We start from the raw sequence: 15,070 nt of genomic DNA, 5'->3' as shown, positions 1-15,070 counted from the left end.
CCGTGGCACTCCTGATGGTTCCCAGTCAGGACCGTAGATCACTCGGGAGAGGTCTGCTTGGAACCAGTGAAGTTCGGATGATCGGCTGTCAGACGAGGGTCTATCGGACAGGAGCTCTCCCGATCGTTGCAGTCGTTCACTCTGTCGTCGGGACCTCTCCCACTGGATCCACGTGTCGCTGATGGGCCCCACACTTGGGACGCCAATTGAGGAAAGTCAGGAAAATGGTCAGGCGATTTAGTCGATGCTTCTTAAGTAATTTTGCCCCGCGTTAAACGCCTCTAATACCATACGAAGTTTATCAAATAAAGAGGCAGGCGCTGGAGACAGGAAGACAGGAAACAAGTTTTATTCCGACGGAGCAGAACACATCAGATCGGACAACAAGGTATCGTCTCGAGGTGCTCTCTAGCAGCCTCTCTAAGGCCTGGCCTTTTATACACTGGTTTATGACATGTGACCGCTCTTTATTACAATAAAGACATTGTGAAGTAATGAAAAATGACATCCCCGGTATCCCCCCAGTTCCGGCTCATTCCAACACGTGGCTACAGTAGAGGTCCTCACCCCCCATACAATAGGAGGGGGCTATCACGCAGCCGAGTGTTCCGCCGATTCCTTTGGAATGTGTGCGCCTGATCGGGTCTCAGGGGGTGGGGAGGTCATGATCAATAGTAGCTCCTTTGAAGAGGGGCGAGTGCATACAGTAGTGGGCAATAAACTGTATCCTCAGGCCAAGGGATGACCAGCGGTCCGTGCAGACAATCGGGCTCAGAGGAAGGGGTCATCAAAGGAGAGATATCCATGAAAGAAAGGATCGGTGTGGACAATCGAGCATAGAGGAAGGGTTTATCAAAAGAGGGGTATTCATGGGAGGAAAGGAGGTGTTGGTCAGGCGCAGGGTGTGATTCCCAGAGACAGAGTCATGCGGAAGAGGAGGGTTCATGACTTGTGCATGTGAGCGCGGGGGCAGCCAGGGTGCATGGGGGATGCTTGCAGGGTCAGGGAAGTGCGCTGATGATCGATCATGAACAGGGAGACCATGGTACCTAAAATGGCTGTCGTGTATGTTCATACGTGAGTCTGAGGAATGGGCAAGATGGCGCAGATGATGTTCAGTTCACGAACTAAAATTCCACATTTCAGCCTACGGTCGAGCGAAGGTTATTGTGCAGAGCAACAAGGTCCCTGTATAAAGTGCAAATGCGTTTTGTTAAAAATTTGTACAGTCGTCGTACCCTAGATGTACAATCATAAACATTAAACAACAAGATTAAAAATACTTAAGAAGAAGCCATGATCATATTCCCCACAGCAGGAAATGGATGAGTCTGATTAATTTGGTACCCGCATTAAGAAAAGACCCAATGGAAAACTAAAGTATAACAAATGTAATGACTATAGGTTAAAATATAATAGGTACTCTATATCCTGAGGAATGCCAATGACCCCAGGGGGCAGATAGATTGGCTGAAACATGTTGATCAAAGCAGAGAGGGTGACATGGACATTACTTCCCAAAGTACACCCAGAACAAAGATTTTTTGAATCACGTCAGGAAGAGCCCAAGAATAAAAAGTTGAGAGGGTACCCTCCTAGATAGTTTTAACTTACTATTGCCTCTGCAAAGTGGATCCCTAGCCTAATTTCAAAAATATGTTTGCACTCCACCCAGTATGTTGGTCTGCAGCAGAGTGTGGTAGTGGCCCTATGATGAAGCCTGCCACTCATTAGTGGGTGAGGGCAGTACTAACAAACCGCTATGGTTTCCCACTCTAAGACTTCAACGAATATAATACAATAGGTATTACATAGATGCTTCCCCGCCTTTTTGTGAAAATATGCATGAAATAGGGAGGACTAGGGACAGCAAAAACCTCTTGTCCCTTTGTTCTAAGTGTGAAGGATTGATATTTCATCTCCTGAACATGTTACTGTTCTACCTTTTCAAAATGGGCTCCTGCCAAAAGTCTGCCTTCACAAAGCCTTTAGAACATTGAGAAACTATCGGTTGTGACCCCCAGAGAAACAGACCAGGTTGGTCTTCAGGAGGTGGTGGATATCTCCACAGTGATCAAGACAAGGACAAGTCGAGATTACCCCTGAACAGTGACTGGTGGGCAGTGTGACTGATGGGAAGGATGAGTAACTGGGATCTGTTCATGTGCAGGGTGTGATGTGAGGAGGAAAGCGTGGCTGTATTGGTTTCTTGAGATTACCGTATCGTAAGACCGTCTCTAAGGCTTTTTTCTCAGGATGAAGGTAGGCTGTGCTTTGTTTATCCTATCCTCATCATCCCACAATGTATGACTCCTCCGTCATGTCCCTTTGGGAATTAAGCTGGGTCTTATTTCCCACTTACTCTTGCCTCTTGACTCCATGGGTTCTGATGAATTTTCATCAGGTCACTTTCTCCTCTCATTTTGCTCCCCTGGGTTGTGTTCCACATGGGCTGTACCTACACTGCACAATTGACTCCTAGAAACTATAGAGTCCCCATGCAGTATATCTGGGCTATTCAGCACTGTGTGCAGTGGGGGAGGGAACTTGCTAGGGCTGTCAGTACGGCCCACGAGTAAACTTGACTTAAAGTTTTTCCATTTTTCATCCTTTCCTTTCCTCTTACCTCCCTGCATCCTTCCCCTATCCAGCACCAATGATCTGTAGTTGACTGACACCCAATGATGGCTTCTCAAGTTGGGGTAACCAGGTGTGCCTCTCCCTATATAGAGCCTTGTCCTTCGCTGAGGGTACTGCTAATAGGGGCTCCTCTGAGCAATGTCTAAATGTTTATCCCTACCCACCTGGACCATATACAGATTATCACATTACATTAAATGTAAAACGTTCTTACTCTACCTCAACACGAAGGATGCTGACATTGTACTCTTTCAGGAAACTCAGTGAAAGAGTTCCTCAAACTCAAATGGGTGGGCACAGTGGTGAGCAGTAGCAGATTGGTAGGTGCTATGAATTAGCTTCACCCGTCTTATAGTCTGTTCAAGAAATGTGGAGTAGCCATCCGCATTAGATGGGGATTTCAATATAGGGTTTTGAGGTCCTGGTTGGATAATGGAGGTCTGAGGGTTTTTGTTAAACTGCTTATCATGAGTAAAACAGCGATTATTGGCTCAGTTTATAAAATAGACACCATTTTTGACTTGCCTCTCCTGACTTTTGACTTTGGACACACACCTCTACTCCTAGGTGGTGATTTAAACCTACCCCCTGCTCCAAATATGGATTGTACCTGGCGACAACAGTCATCACAACAGTGTCTACTGCAGGATCTAGTGGCTGATCATGCTCTAACAGATGTAGTAGTATAAATAGTTTATTATTCAATTAGCACCATAAACATGATTCAAACATGCAATTCAAAAGGTTTAAAATGAATTAAAAAAAAAGACTAAACATTTTTCATACATCTACGTCAGCCATTGGACATCTTGTCGCTTGACCTTCACATTTTATTAACTTCCCTGCCTAAATATATAAGTAAAGATGCCAAATACAGATATTAAATGGATCGAAATGACTAATCAGATACTGGTCTTTTTCCTAATGGGTAAGGTGCAAATTTGCAATATGGACAGTTTTAATTCACATAAGTAAATCGCTAATCTAACTGATGTGTAATACCGGTTCCTCCCACATCTAAAAACGTAACCTTCTTTTCCTGACCCAACAGTACCCAACTGTTCATTGATTATTTCCTTCAGCAGAGGCGGATGCTCTCAGATGTGATAAGATGTGATCTGTTGTAAGCTGGCCTCTTGGACCATAGCCTAATCTGGCTAGACTTAGACATGGGGCTGGTGCCACCTCTCCCAGTCAGATGGAGAATGAGGGTGTTTGCATATAAACTGCCCATGCAGACCATTTACCTCAGCTCTCACATTGGCTCATATACTGCAGACAATGAAGGCATGGTGGGCTCCTATAGGACCTTATAGGTGACTGGGAAAGCGACCATATGTCGAGCATTGATGCAAGACTCTGCTTAGGCAAAACGTACGATACATTCAGTTGTATAATGGCTAGAACTAGAAATCCAGGACCTCCTCGACCATTACATAATGACACCCACACTTATGATTGAGCTTGTACAGGATTAATTGAGCCTGAATTCTAATTTTACAGAGAAGGCTGAAAAGGTCTTGGTGGAGGTACGATCATGCGTAATAATCAAACTGTCTCCTGGCTGCGCAAATCACAAATTACCATCTAAATGATCCATTCTAACTCATTCTGTTGAAATCGCAGATCACATTGCCTGATTCTATTCTTGCAATTACACCAAGTAGTTTCAAGGCACGCATAAACAAGTTGATGTTTTCATGACACTATTATGACTTCCCACCCCTTATGCAGGGGACCGAGATTATGTGAAGGGTGACTTTGTGGAGAAGGAGGTAGCTGAAGCCATCAGTCACCATCAAATAAGCTTTATTCGGTTTACCAAGAACCATCAAAGCATACAAATACAAACATGTATATCATTAAAAGTCTAAAATATAATTCATACAATATAAAAAGCAAAAAGAATAAAGGAGACTATTAAAATATTCTCACAAGTTGAAAAAATCTAATAAAAAGACAAAAACAGTTATAATACCAAAGGTACAGTGGTAGTCTTCTAACTCGGTGTCTGTGCAAATCCAGCAGATCTATCAGGGGACCAATATAGCCTTACTTAGCTTAGTGAGCGACCAGTGTTATAATCTATTTGAAAAGAGTCACACAAACCCCAGCTAACAGAATTCAATCCAAAAAATGGAAATAATATGCTCTGCCTCTCGCTAGAGTACAACATTAGAGCGTTTGTGCCAAACATTGGGTAAAAACCCACTTACAGAAAAACTATTGCTTCTGTGTCCGTTTTTAAAATTCTGTATGCGATTTTGTCAAAATTTACCTTCAGGTTTACACTGACAGGGTGCATCAATTTCCGATTTCGATATACCCCCAAAGCTGGGGATATGGCTCTGAACCGGGTCTGTTTGTTTAATCTGAGAATAGCCTTGGATCTTTGTGTCAAAAGCAAGTTAATTTTTTTAAGCTGGGGTTCCTATCTAAGCTTGTCGGTCAACTTGACACCCAGATAATCGAAGCGATTTGTCAGCAACTCTCACGGTACTATTTCTAACAGGACCTTTCCCAAAAATCATGTATTTAGTTTTAGACACATTTATTTCCAGTCCCCTAGAAAAACAAAGATTTGATTAGTGGCCATCCATTCTTGCAACTTGTAAAGTAGTTGCTAGCAAATATTTTTGCATATTATCAATACGGCTGATTGGCCTAAAGCTGGATGGACTAGAAGCATCTTCTTTTTTAAAGAACGGAATTATCTCTGCACTCCTCCATGTTACCGGGATCCTACCTCCAGCCGCAAATGTGTTAGATAGGAGATTAACATCATAGTCCCAAATTAAGGGTTTAGAGTTGTATAAATCAATTGGTATATGGTAGGGGCCTGGGGCCATAGCTGTTCTTAAGCAACTAATGGCAGAAGACCATCAATGCCTTACCGGCTTGCAAATTGAAAGGGTAGGACAGGTACCTGGGAGAGATTTACAAGACATCTAATCCCTACTCATGCATTTCAAGAAGCTAATATGACCGGCTCCTTGAGAAGTATTTTTAATAAAGCCACCATCACCATTCGGCTTAAAGAAAATAAAGACCCTTTAGATTGTGCAAGCTATCACCACATTTCACTGATTAATGTTTGTTTTGAAAGTTGATTCTGCAGCTCATCCACTGTTCTCAGGTGGACTTTGTCGCAGACAGCTGCTCCCGTAGTCAAATCTGGACACTGGCAAACTTACTCATGCTTATGAAGAACGATGCTGAATACAAACAGGCCCACTCACTAGATGCAGAGAAGGTGTTGAATGGTTTAGGAGATGACTTTATAACCAAGGTCAGACTCCTGTATGACTCCCCTACATTGGATGTCAGTTGTGGGGTCTTCCTGTCACACACCTTCTATATCCACCACAGTGCCCAACAGAGAAGCCTTCTGCCTCTACTCCTCTTCCTCCTGGCTCTGGAGGCTTTGGGTGTAGAAACTACACCCTTCCCCAACAGTAGAGGGTATACATATTGTTGATAGTGAGGTAAAGGCACTGTTGTTTGCTGACAACATCTTGGTTCTTATATATAACTCTGAACCCTCCATATCGGCTTTGATGTTGATCATAAACAACTTATAGCATCTTCCTGTATATAAAATTAACTGTGCTAAACGTGAAGCATTCCCAGTGTCTAGGGTTACCACTATGTCATGTGATGGTTTCCTACGAGTCATACTTCTCTGAGAGTTTGCATCAACAGAGGGCTCACTGAAGTGGTGGAGAACAACCTTTTCTTGGTGGTGCAGTAGTCTAAGCATGACTTTCTTAAGTGGATACATTTTAACCTTTTGTATGGGGGAGTGTGCAAATGATTAAGATGGTGGTGTCTCCCCGGTACAATAATGTATTGGGTTTGTTATCTTTACGTATCCCCCGTACTATCCTACAGGGTATTGACGCAGACAACTTATATGAAGAACTGTTTTACTACTGCAGCATTGTTGTATTGTTTTTGTCCAATGGCCTGTAAAGTTATGATGATAGTTGCAGACGGATGATCTGGGCATGCGATCTGAATTCAATGATCCCTTTCCTTTACATTTTTTGTCCTAATCCTCACACCTTCCACACCTTGACCGTTTCTATTATTATCACAGTACTGGAATCCTGGATACTCTTCTGTAATTGTTGGTCTGGCCAGACGTTGGTTGATTATGATGCTTCTACTCTAATTTCAAATGTTTCATGCATCATAGCACACTGTTCCCACATAATGTTTATTGAAAATGAATAAATAATCACTGAAAAAAATGTGTAAAACAGTATCGGGTTACCTGCTAGCGGGGTGGAGTCACAGTCTGTGCCTGAGCAAGGAGATAGATATTGACTGTATTTTTTTCTTTTGCTTAAGAAAAAACATCTAATCAGCATATTGCTCCTTGCTGGTGCAAGGGCTTGTGCACACACATATGAACCCTATCAAGGAGCTAGACATTGTTCACATTTTTTCATCTTTGTCTTAGATTAAAATCCATCCAAATGGCATCTGGCTCCTTACTGGTCAAACTAGTATGTGTCATGGACACAGACATGTATAGTGGTTGTTACTTACTGTCGTCCATCTATAATTATTTATTCAACAATGCCCAAAGCCAATAATCAAGCAATGGCTTACATTATTTTTTCATTTTCTACTGACCATATATTTCATGATACTAAAAACTGTTATGAATACAAATGTGTGATGAATACATCTATGTATTTTTTTAAATGTTCATACGAATCTGAGGTTTAGTATAAAATTTGATTTGAACATCTCCAAAATCTGGATTACCCACAACGACAGGTAAATCTGAGCAGTTTTTGTTTTATTTTAAAGTATTTTTGTGTATTTTGACTTGGAATTGGAAGTGAAGAAAATAGGGAAATTAAATACATAGTAGCAAATTGCACACTATGTTTTGTTTCCAGGCCTCTCCCAATTAAAACAGTACCCCACAAGTGTGGGTGAGCCTCTCATCTGGGACAGGAAGGGCATAAGAATCATACTGTGGAAAGTGTAAGAAAGAAACTTGACAATACATAGTTTATCTGGCTGTAGATAACTGCAGAATTTGGGCAGGTGGTGGCTGGCAACTATGGAACACTACCATCTTCAGACAAACACCCAGGGAGTCTTGGGTGATGTGGCTGATGTGGATGCCAACACTTTTCCTCACTCAGAAATCCCTGTATCTGGAACAGAATTGCCTCATATTTCTTTGACGGAAAGTTGTGATAACCCTACCAGTGAGTGCTCTCACAGTTCTACCTATAAAAACAGAACCTTACATATGTGACTGGGCATATAGTAATGGACAAGAAGAGGTCAAAACTCTAACATGTGAAGTTAGTGCACTGTCAATGTTGCCTCAACATGATTAATATTTTGACGTAGTCTTGCCTTATTCAATATGCCGAGCCACCCATGTGGGGTACTGCTTTCTCAGGATTGCATTGAATGGTGGGACATTTGCTGTTTAGATGCTCTAGAAATATCTGTCACAAAAAATTAGGATTTTTATTTACTACTACAGGGCATTCTGTATAATACATGTGTTAGGATTCACAAAAGCATTGTCACTCTGGATTCCACTGCATCTTTCGTTTTTTAGAACTATTTGGGGTTGGGTGGTGGTTCTAAGTGCCAGCAGACTCCTGGACCAAATTCTGCAGTCGGCCCTTATCGAGAATCACCCATCAAAACAATTCCCTGGTGGATACTTAGGTGGATCCCTGCTAAAATCTAATGATGACCCCTGCATGTTAGGTACCGTCACACTCAAGACATCAAGTAAAACACAAATGTGGGTTAAGCCTTCCCAGGAAATATTACTGCACATGAAAATTGGAGGAAATTACCTTGTTTTGAAAAATCCACAAGGCTACAAATTGAACAAATGTCCCATTCAAAACGATCCCATGGCCAACAAATCATGGCGCAGGAGAACTCAATAAAGTGAACAGAATTTCTAGATGTTGAAAACAACTGGCATTTCGCTTTCAATTACTTTCAATTGCTTTCCAATTTTCCCTGATTCCCTGATGCACTGCAACCGACTGTAGCCACTCCAGACTCATAACAAACCAATGCATGTCAGGTACTTTCCACACTCATGAAACTTAGAGAACACACTTGGGAGCCTAGCTTTGTAAGAGATGTGCTCTTGCATGAGGGAGACTGGAGGGTATTACCATGTCTTGAAAAAGAAAATGCTAAACATCTAAAATATGCCATATTCAGTGTTCTACTGGTCAAACAGGGTGAGGAAGGTCTTAAACCCCAGAGAGAGTACCCTTAGTTTATGTAGATGTTGACTGCTCCAAATTTGCACCAATTCCGTGCACTCACGTGCGGGTGCCTCCAAGCGGGTGATGCTACTGCAAAAATATCTGCTCCCCACTTCGTGTCCCTGATACACGAAGTAAAGCACTCGTGGTGGAGAGTCCCAAGATTTTATTTTCGGGGCTCATGGTGTCCAGACGCGTTTCGATGGTGATTTGGTGCAGCAGGAACGGACGTTTTTTATGTTACACATCAATAACAACGAGAAGAGACAATGTTGCCGTTTTCCGGCTGACGTATTGGAATGTGCAAAAACACACAAAGGTGTCAACAATGTTTCTCGAAATGGCCTATTTACCATCTTCAATAACGTTACATATGCACTTCATCAAGATAATATTCTTGATACCGGCAATAGAAGAAAAACTGGTGCGTAATTTATAAAACACTTCCAGTTCCCAATCACATTGCTTCGTATTTAGCCCGCAAATGCTCATAATAAAAAAATAGTACATATCAAGTCAGGCCTGCACTAATAAAATATCATTGTTGTATTCCTTGTGTTACATCTGACGTTGTCAATAAAGTTTTATACAAAGTTCTTCAACAGTGCTATTTTCTAACACAGTGAAAAGTAGAAAGGACAATGCAAAGTTCCTTGAATGTGTCCGTTTTCTATTGTCATTACACCTTCTTTCTCCCACAGATGGGCATACGTCACCTATTACAACAAACTTGCACATTCTACAATTCCAAATTGTTAACATTGCTCTTCCCAGTTGAACACAAATATTGCCATCATCATTAAGTTTCCAACAAATCCACTCTATACTCACCCACTTCCTCCCCATGTATATATCATGACCCAGTGTCAAACGTAAGAGTTTATATCACTATTCACGATAATATATCTAAATTTGCCCAACTAGATATCTTCAGTCATTGAAACACAGCACACAGTTATTCCCCCAAATGCCCAGCCAATTCTTCATGTGGAATGAGATGTTATACATATATGTTTTGCATGCTTTCATAGAGTCCATGGGTCAAACCTGCAAAATAAAGACAGCTACCCAAAAGTGACATTTAACTTTCAGTTGCTTTCCAGTTTTCCCTGATGCAATGTACCCCATTAAGTGCCTGTGGGCATCCAGAACATTTGGAAAACCCATAGATGCTTGGCACTACCATGTTCAATAGAACCAAAAGAACAGAGATCAAGGTCAAACTTGGTAACTGCATGAGAAGTGTGATGTGATCAACCATGTTTCGGAAAAAAGTCATTTGTAGCGTCTTCTACTGGCCAGCCAGTCTTGAAGATGGAGAACTAGTACATACTGATTTAAACATTAGAATATGTGGATGTAGAAAGTATGGGGTTGTTATAGATTTCTATACAGCCCACAGGGACACTTGTGATTAAATTACTGCTACTCTAAACAGGTGTTTCACTTTCACCTGCCTTTCAAATTTCCCAAATGCGCTGTCACCTGCGTGCAACCAAACCCACAGAAAACCCATAGATATCTGCTACCCCCACACTCAGGAGGTACAGAAAAAAACAGACTAGGGATTTAACTCTGGCAGGGATATGTTCATGTGAGAGGGAAACTGAAGGCTAATTCCTCTGGTTGAACAATAAATTGCTAAACATCTGACAAACATCATGTTCAGGGTATTCTACAGGGCAGCAGGCAAGAGCAAGAGAGGGATGTCTTACACCAATTTATTCCTTATGCAATACATAATTAGAAAATGTATGTTTTTTACTTTTCATGTACTGCTGAGTTCGATATCTGTCATCAAATGAATGGCGCACCCTTAGTGATTATGCCACCATTTAGTGATTAAATATCTAATTGTGCAAACTACACTCCATAGGAAAACCCACACATAATTGGTATTGCCAGATTCCAGACATTCAGAGCAATATTTCCTTTTTAAATGTTCTTGGATATATGTGTATCTATTCAGGAAATGTAACAAAATATTCACCAATGTGTATACTCACCCTGGCAGACAAAAATGGGAGTGAGACTTAGCTCCTGCTGCACCCAAAGTCTCATGTAACTTTTCTGGCTGAGTCAGGTCTCCCACACCCCCAAAAACAAGTGTAGAAATTGGAATCAGGCACCGTGGAGTTTCTTGAGGTAGTTCTTCTCCACCTTACTTATAATCCGACCCTTAGTGTAGGGAATAGTCTAACAGGTTATGGATTTGTGATGAGATATGGTAGAGGTGTTTTTAAAATATGCCCTGATCTACTTATTATCTGCTCACTTGTTTGAAATATTTATGATCATTTTGATACACGATTTGTAGAACATATTCATATGACAATAAAATACCAATCATTTGGTGTGTATTGGTTGCGGACCCAAGGGTAAGGATCCATTTATCATCAATTACAGATAACCAATTTTCTGAAAGATTTGTCTGGCTCCTCACACTTCATGCCTAATAGAGTGTAACCTGCTGCAGAGGGTGTGAGAAACACCGGCCAGTTCTCCTTTTTGCTGAAAAGGTTACATTTACTTTTGGAGCTTAAGGGGTCTATGTGAATGATCCCCAGTAGTATTGGGGTGAATGTGTATAGTATAGTTATGGAGGAGGTTTCACAGAAAATAATATTGGCACCAATGGTTGTGTACTCAGTAGGAACATAAAGGAAAAAGACAGAATGAGAAGGGTCAGTCTCAGATATCGGACCCCTATGTAGGGCTGCTGGAAGGGGATGGAGGATTGGAACTGGCAAACAAACGCCTGGCCCAAAACAGCCAGCAAAATCAAAAACAGATGGGTGGGATCTCATAGGCCACAAAGAGAGTAGGAAAATGTGGGTCAATGGAGTAAAGGGAAGGCATAAAGCCCCAATCCCTAGATGGACCACAGGAAAATCCCCAACTGCAAATTTAATGGCTCTCAGAAGTCCCAGAGAACTTGAAAATCTTCTTTTTGCCCTACTTCACATAGCACATGCTACTGAGCCCCTGTCTAACCACCAATAGACCCAAACCACCCCGGCATAATCTCTGGTGAAGCCTCAGTCCAGCAGAAAGTTTCTGCAAACCCCTCTACATTCCAAAAGAATTTAGGAAGTAAGTAGGATCTTGACGTATGAAATCAACCCACCACCATTCACATTGTCATAGTGCTCAAGATTCAATTCAGGAACCATTTCTTCATTTTCAGGGCTTGAAAACATATCCAGTAGCTGAGTATATGAAACATACCACTTACAGCAAGATGAAGACAAGACGTTGAGACACCCAAACAAAAACATATAATCCAGTTTCTTTGTACAAAATACATATCTTTGGAACAGAATCACATTCTGCTGTTATTCCACTGGCTGTGCACGAAGACGTACTTTAGAACCGGGTTGTCTTTGCAGAACGTCAACATATTACAAGGCTACTATGACCTTCACAAGAGCCTTTCGTTCATAATATGAACTGACCAAAAAATCATCTTTTGCTGTGCAAGCAGTGACATCTTGATAAATATTATATATTAGGAATTATGTATGTTTGTGGGACTCTCCAGAAATTTTCAATCACTGACTAAACGTGTTCTGAATCTGGGGGAAAGACGATTCCAAAGCTTGGATGCATACACAGAGAAGATTTGTTCAATGCAGCATGACTTGGGGAATTGAGGAATAGAGTGGAAGTGGTTATCTAAAACAGCATTTTCGGGCCAGGATCCAGTACTGAAGTTTGCTTGGGATAAAAGGTGGGCCTTGTTTTTAAAAAGTAAAATGAGCAATGCAAAGCAACTGGAAACTAGTCAATTTCAACAGATGATGCTAGAGTGCTGTGATCATTTCTTTAGAGGTTAAGCAGGTGGCAGGTCAGTGTGGTCTGAACACCATGAAACCTGTGAATATGGAATTGAAGCTGTCCAACGAGAAAGCTATTGCTCTAGTCAGACAGGATTTGAGTGCTTACAGCCCTCACTTTGTGACGAAATGACAAGTGGAGGAGAAATACAATGTTTGAGGTGAAAAACTGTAACTGAGCACAGAGGCAAAGAAATGTGAAAGTCCACTTGAATGACAAGGTTTTTTTTACCTAGGCCCTGATTTTGAGTCGAGCGGTATCTCTGCGCCCAGACATGCTGGTACCTTGCAGCACATTCTATTATGGGCCCATTAAATATGAGTTTTTCTCCATGTTATATTCTTAAATTCCTCTTGCTTAGTCTATTCTTGCGATTTACTTGTGCAATTATGCCAGCCATTATTGTCAGACGGAACAATTGTGTATGCTCAGAAAATGCCAGTCAACAGAAATGCCATGTAAAGACTGGAAATACCTAATCATTAGCTGCCTTCTTTGCCCTCTTTGCATTAGGAGAGAGCCTTTTGTGTGTTTGCCTTCAGAAACATTTTTTTCTGTTTAACCTGTCTTTCTGCTGCTCCTTTGTGGCTGCAATCTTTGGATTTGATGTACAAAGTAATTCTCATAAACAGTATTCACTGGAGGAAAACAATCTGTCATCCATCACGGCCACTGAGAGACTAAGCACAGTTAAAATTATTGAAGCAGACCTTAAATTACTAACTGAAGAAGTACAGTGGTAAGAGCCAACATGATTGAGCACTCAGTACTTCAACCTAGTGCCAACATGAGGAGCAGGATTTGGCGGCAGATTACACTCAAGGTTAATGTGGGTTCGTCACACAGTGAAAGAGTGTAAAAAGAGAATTCATGACCTGACAATTAAGTGAGAGATTTACTCTATAATCAATGACAAGAAGGTTTGGCTAAAGAAAGAAGGCTACCACCAGAACTGAAAACTGGCCCCTGGGAAGAGCAAATTTGAAGCATCATCAATATTACAAATGGAGCATCATCCATATCACATTGAAATAATAGAAAGTCGTGCAAAAGCTGGTGTAACATGGAAAAACTTGCATATATTTTTCATATTACAATATGCATCATTATGTGTTTAAGGCGAAGAATAATATACTTTAAGAAAGTCCCCCCCAGCAAGACCTCTTTTTCCCCTGCCCACTTCCAACATCCCTACCATACTCTCTTCTTCTCTCTCACTGCAGCAGCCCTACACTTACATGTATCACCAACTCAGAGCAAATGCTAAATGTTAGCAATATTTCTTATGAAAAAGGTAATAACATGCAGAATTATGACCGGTAACACAAGGTCCACACGGTCATTAACATTCCTTTAGGCTAAAGTGATTATTGATGGTATTGTCAGGTGTTTCTAAGTTGGCACCGGTTTTTAATTTTACACACCACCATTATCGTCCAACTAGCAATCATGGCCTGTGAATTTTTTTTTGTTTTAACATTTTTTATTTGGTTATTCTAGGTGAGATTTGGGCAAAGCCCTACAAATACCTGCAAGCAAACAAATTGGACAGGAATACTATTATTTCAAAACATTGGCAATACCTGCGAACATGCAGGGAAACACAACCAAAACAATATGCAGAGAATTCCAGACTCACGTATTCATATCTCAGATACTCTCACAGAATGACAAACAATTACATAGTGTGGAATAATTATGTCTAGATGAATATACCATTGTGGTGATTTCGGTTAGGAGTCCGGGGGGGGGGGGCTATGAAATTTGACAAAAATGATAAAGCATTTCTATCTAAAGCATTATTTAAATGTAAATGGATGTTACATTTTCAATCCATTACTTTAAATTCACTTTAGGTTGTATGATCACACGTATATAAAAAGGAATGCTGCTGTACAACATGTATTAAAATTGCTGGTGACACAACACAAAAGGACACAGAGGAGCCCCCTACAAGCCTCATTCCATCAACTGCTATAGGACCCAAGGGTGGTCCATCAGTAATGTCCCCTTTTAGTACTCAGTCCATACTGACAAACCAGGCCCTAATTGATGGCACCTTTACCACTGTAATCACAGTTTCTGTTGCTATTACTGCACCTGCCGTCGCCACAGCTTCCAATTCCCATCAAACACATCCAGAATTGGGATCTTCAATCAAAGTTAATATGGCCCAGTATTGTATATTGTTTTTGATACACTTCCACAAATACGTTTAAAAGTTCTTGGCAAAAGCGTTAAGTTGGGGAAAAGGAGGGTTTAACAATGTCTCACAAATGGCATGGCATTTCACCTGCTAGACCTCTTCCAAAAATGTAAGC

Source organism: Lissotriton helveticus, chromosome 6 (assembly GCF_964261635.1).
Source record: "Lissotriton helveticus chromosome 6, aLisHel1.1, whole genome shotgun sequence".
Lineage (NCBI taxonomy): Eukaryota > Metazoa > Chordata > Amphibia > Caudata > Salamandridae > Lissotriton > Lissotriton helveticus.
The sequence above is the reverse complement of the archived record's forward strand: the minus strand, read 5'-3'. Positions refer to the sequence as shown.